A 6,000-nucleotide genomic window follows, 5' to 3' on the forward strand; every position below is an offset into this window, starting at 1 on the left:
TATTCAGTTTCCATTTCAAGCAGTAGGCATGCATTTTATCTAAGCATTCTTGCAATTTCGTTTTAGACTCAGCACAAATCACAGTGTAATCAGCGTACAATAATACAAACAGTTGAAACATTACATTCACATCAGCATCATCCATACCAAGAGAAACAGCTTATCTAGAGAGAGAAGTCAATCCATCACTAGTTTCCCCTAAATACGGCTTTAGGTCATTTAAAAACAAAGCAAAAAACGTTTGTAAAGATTTTAGTCAAGCAGTATCAGTATGTAAGAAATGTTTTTGTCCTTTGTACTGGAAACTTGCATTCTCCCAGTAAGGTCATATATTGTACTACGTTGCGGATCCCTGGAGCAATTTTTTGATTAGTGCTTTTGTGAACAAGAAACACTTAACAAGTGGCTCTATCCCATCTCCCCCCTTTCCCCTATCCCATCTCCTCCCTTTCCCTCGTCGCGATATAACCTTCGTGGTTGAAAACGACGTTAAACACCAAATAAAGAAAGAAAGACTTGCGCGTCGACCCCCCCCCCTTCCCTGTGTCTCGCTCGTTGTCTGTCTGTCTGTCTGTCTCCCTCTCACTCTGTTCTCAAGCACGCGTGAGCGGACGTGAGTGTTTGCCTTCAACATGAGATGTTCCCACCCGCCGTTTCATAGACGGCGTGATTGGTTAATAATAACAACAGTGTTTTCCTGGTTTCTCACTCACCTTAGTCTCATCTCTGAGTTACAAAGAAACACATATCATTGCTGACTCAGATTATAGCTGCATTCAGTGATAATTTCATTTTCCTTGTAGGAAAGCATACTACACCCTTGTATTGTTTTTTACACGGTAAAATGGCGTTGTGGAAACAAGTGTATCAAGTCATTACACCGACTACTTTGATCATATCTGCTGTGTTGACTTACGTTTTGGGTAAGTAAGTAGCCGGGCGATCTTTAAAATACATAATCATTAGTCCTTAATCATTGTGTTTCACACACACACACACGCACACACACACACACACACACACACACACATACACACACACACACATACACACACACACACATACACACACACACACACACACACACACAACCACACAACCACCACCCTAGCCTGTGCGAATTGAAATTAAGTGCAAGCAGAATAATTAACATAGATTTTATTTTATAAAACCAACTGTCCACACCTATTAATTATGATCTTATTTATGTAGTAAGATTTTTGTCACATAAATACTGGAACCGATAAGATCCATGTAACCCTGCTTACGCACCGGGTGGCAGTTGGAGGTCTCGTAAAGTTTGTTAAAATGCTCACATGACAGAAATACAAGATATCGTGCCACGCAGTGAGACTGTCATTTGAAAAAAAGATGGGTCTTTGCTTGGACAGTATGCTTGCAAGAAGACGATCACAAGGAATGCGAGTGAATGCGTATACAGGTCTATACAATTGGTACGACTGAGCAACGTAAGGTACATGTGGAAGACGCTTTGATGGCGAACATAATTATGGTGTCATACGCTTTAGGATACATTTTAAGCATGAACATAATAAAAGCCGAACATCCGTCTCTAGGAGACCGAGCCTTGTTATAGTAGGCTACAGGGCTGAATCTAGCGTTGCCAGCATGAGAAACTAGAGCTACATCTGCCGGGCGCCGATGTTGGCTTTTAATTTAAATTTAACCTTCAGAACGTTTGTTGTTAGTGCAATGGTAAAGATGGCGTGTTCATGGGATTGTTGCCTTACTCAAACAGACACGTCGACCACCCTCTGTACAATAAAGAGTTCATTTTCTTTAAGTGTGCAGGACAATTAAGCAACATGTATAACCATTCCGACTGAATTAGTTTGGTTGAATGGGACAAACACTACATCTGTAACAGAACTAGGGTAGAAACAAAGGCAAAGAAATATGAAAGTATACATTTTCATGCCACTAATCTATACCGACTGGCTTGCAAGGCGAAACAGCAATAAGATCCAGCTCATCACAATTAGGGGAAATACACTGTCAGAAAAGACAATAAACACAACCTTTTGGATGTTGCAGGTTGCCCTAACAATGTCAGCGCTGTGAGCATCACAGGTCCATCAATTTTCATCACTGACGGCACAAGGAACTTAACCCTAACCTGTGTTGCAACAGACATCCATCCAACACCAGCGTATTCCTGGGGCGGACTGTGTGCATCCAACACTGACACCTGTACGTTTACTCCTAATCTTGACCAGGACGGTGAAGCGGTGAACTGTTTCGGAATTAACTCTAACAACTCCGAGTCTATTCTAGCAAGATACGTTCTAAACATGAGGTGTAAGTATGAACAGACATGTGTGTGTGTGTGTGTGTGTGTTTGTGTGCGTGTGTGTGTGTATGTGTATTTGTGTTTGTGTGTGTGTGTGTGTGTGTGTGTGTGTGTGCGCGTGCGTGTTTATGTATGTGTGTGTGTGTGTGGTGTATGTGTGTGTGTGTGTATGTGTATGTGTGTGTATGTGTGTGTGTGTGTGTTTGTGTGTGTGTGTGTGTGTTTGTGTGTGTGTGTTTATGTGTGTGTGGTGTGTGTATGTGTGTGTATCTGTGTGTGTGTATGTGTGTGTGTGTGTGTGTGTGTGTGTGTGTGTGTGTGTGTGTGTGTGTGTTTGTTTATTTGTATGTGTTTGGTTTATAGTGATGGTTACAATTCAAAATACATTGCACTGATATTGTTTCTTATCATAAAGGCAACACGAATGTTTGAAAAAAAGTATGTTACATGTTGAACTGTGAATATGACTTTTGTACATTTGCTTTAGTCAGGATTTTTAAGTTACATATCTCCCAAAGTTTACTAAAACTTTTACAGACTATGTGTTTAACCAAAACATGCTTACACTCAACACAAATGTAAGCCGCTCAAATGGCTGTTAAATGGGGCGGGGATATAGCTCAGTTGGTGGCGCGCTGGATTTGTATTCAGTTGGCCGCTGTCAGCGTGAGTTCGATCCCAGGTTCGGCGGAAATTTATTTCAGAGTCAACTTTGTGTGCAGACTCTCTTCGGTGTCCGAACTCCCCCCCGTGTACACTACATTGGGTGTGCACGTTAAATATCCCACGATTGACAAAAGGGTCTTTCCTGGCAAAATTGCTTTGGCACAGTTAATAATTGTCTACCTATACCCGTGTGACTTGGAATAATAGGCCGTGAAAGGTAAATATGCGCCGAAATGGCTGCAATTACTGGCCGTATAAAATTTCATCTCACACGGCATCACTGCTGAGCGCCTAGAACTGTACCCACGGAATATGCGCGATATAAGCCTCATTGATTGATTGATTGATTGAAATGTGAAAATGAAGCCTCATTTGGAAATTAATTTTATTATCCTTATTTGAGAATTCTAAAACTAGAGTATCGTCAATATGTACACGAGAGACATGATCACCCCCCCCACACACACACACACACACACAAACCATCCCCGTCTCAAGGCACACCCCCAAAGGAAATCAGAGAACCAACATACAATTCTTTGACGACGGATATTGTTTCTGTTTCGATCGCCACAGATCCGCCACCACAAGCTTCAGTGATCACCACAGACACCAACAACACCGTTGTGTTGTCTGGCGACAAGGTGACCTGTACAGTGACGGGTGGGAAACCCTTGGTCAAGTCTGTCATGTTCACCTGCACCAACCCTTTCCTTGCTGACAGACATGACGTCATTAATGGGACGTCCAGTTCCATCATCATCAACACATCGACAGCGGATGAGTTCCCCATGCACTGCAACTGTTCTGCCATCTGGGATCCTGAGCAAGGACTTTATTTAGACAGCAGCAACAGAACATTCCTTTTAGACTGTAAGTTGGTGTACAGTACGTAAGTAATCAGTGCAGTAATGACTTAGGGGTCGTAAACGTTTTTTTTCTTTTTTTTACATTACTTTAAATTTCTAACAACAACAACAACAACAACAACAACAACAACAACAACAACAACAACAACAACAACAACAACAACAACAACAACAACAACAACAACAACAAGATAACATAAGTGCACAAATATGTGTTGCATCTGCTGCCTGTTCTGTGTTTCTTGACCAAAGTCTTTGCTTTTGATACATTTGCTTGTTCTCCCAGAAATGTGTGCATAGTAGGAAGAACTATATGCATTTAACAGCACATCCATTCTTTCTGATGCAGACAAGGGAACAGTCCGTAACTTTACAGTGAACGACACAACCGAACTGACCGTTCGGGAGAAAGACCGTCCTTCAGTTGTCTTTCTCTGTGACACAATCACCAGGTCCCCAGCCCACCTGTCTCTGCACAAAGAGAGAAACGGGCCAGAAGTCATGGAAAATGTCACTGATGTTGTGGACGGAGCTGAGTCGAACCATACCGGGATCACATCTCAGCTATCGGACGTCAGATGTGAAGATACAGGGACCTTTGTGTGTTGGGTTGACAATGGTTTTTCACATCCGAATTCGAAGACTGTTTATCTCAACGTTACATGTAAGCTACTTTCTTTTTCTGGCGTTACTATTTGCACACTGAACGTACACACCAACATACATAATTGTTACTCCGTTTGGAGTTTGGAGGTAGACTGAAAGTATGTTTCTACCAACGATCCGTCGCAGCTTCTATGACGAACACGAGGTGGGTTGCTTGGCAATACACTCCTTCTCCTCACATGAGAGATGAATCTTATATCTCTGTCTAGCTATAAACTTTAATAGTTATACGATCTGTGTTTCTTATTATATTAGAACTCTTGACCCATTCAAAAGAGCAATAAGAAACCATATAATGAATCAGAAAAAAATTACGAAAAATATTGCAACTAAGTCATATTAAGAAATTGATTGGTTTGCGGTTCCAATTAAAGCATGCATACTTTCTTTGACCAAATTATGCAAGTCAGTTCAGTCTGATACATGTCACTGTTGGAGCACAACTAACCTGCCTAAACTTATGTTCTTTTTGTCATATTTGCTTTACAACTTAAATGCCTGTTTAAGGTAGCCCAAGAAACTCCAGCATAACAGGGGGCGAAGTGAATCCACCAGAATTAACTGACAAAGGACTGGATGTCAATCTTGTGGCTAACCCTGTCCCTCACACTTTTCGCTATATCTTCACTGGCAACGGGATTGTGGAAAGAGATGAAGTGGGTTCTAAGGTGGAGATCCAGACAGCGTGTGCCAGGAACTCTTTCAAACACCATCTCGTGACGTGTAACATCAAGCCCATTACAGTTCCGGAGGAATACATTGGTTACCACATTGTGTCGATCTCGAATGGTCTGGGGGAGTACAACTTGACTTTGGACATCAATGTTTCAGGTAAAGTACAACACTATTGTTATCGTTTTGTTTTTTTCTGCCATTTTCGTGTTTGTATCAATTATGCTGCCATTTAGTAGGTCATGGTTTACTTTCTAATTTGAATGTCATATCTAAGCACTTATATCTATTCAATGTTGCCTTTTTACATTTAGTCAAGTTTTGACTAAATGTTTTAACGTAGAGGGGGGAATCGAGACGAGGGTCGTGGTGTATGTGCGTGTGTGTGTGTGTGTGTCTGTCTGTGTGTGTGTGTAGAGCGATTCAGACTAAACTACTGGACCGATCTTTATGAAATTTGACATGAGAGTTCCTGGGTATGAAATCCCCGAACGTTTTTTTCATTTTTTTGATAAATGTCTTTGATGACGTCATATCCGGCTTTTCGTAAAAGTTGAGGCGGCACTGTCACGCCCTCATTTTTCAACCAAATTGGTTGAAAGTTTGGTCAAGTAATGTTCGACAAAGCCCGGACTTCGGTATTGCATTTCAGCTTGGTGGCTTAAAAATTAATTGATGACTTTGGTCATTAAAAATCTGAAAATTGTAAAAAAAATTAAAAAACGATCCAAATTTACATTTATATTATTCTCCATGATTTGCTGATTCCAAAAACATATAAATATGTTATATTTAGATTAAAAACAAGCTCTGAAA

Source organism: Littorina saxatilis, linkage group LG8 (genome assembly GCF_037325665.1).
Source record: "Littorina saxatilis isolate snail1 linkage group LG8, US_GU_Lsax_2.0, whole genome shotgun sequence".
Classification (NCBI taxonomy): Eukaryota; Metazoa; Mollusca; class Gastropoda; order Littorinimorpha; family Littorinidae; genus Littorina; species Littorina saxatilis.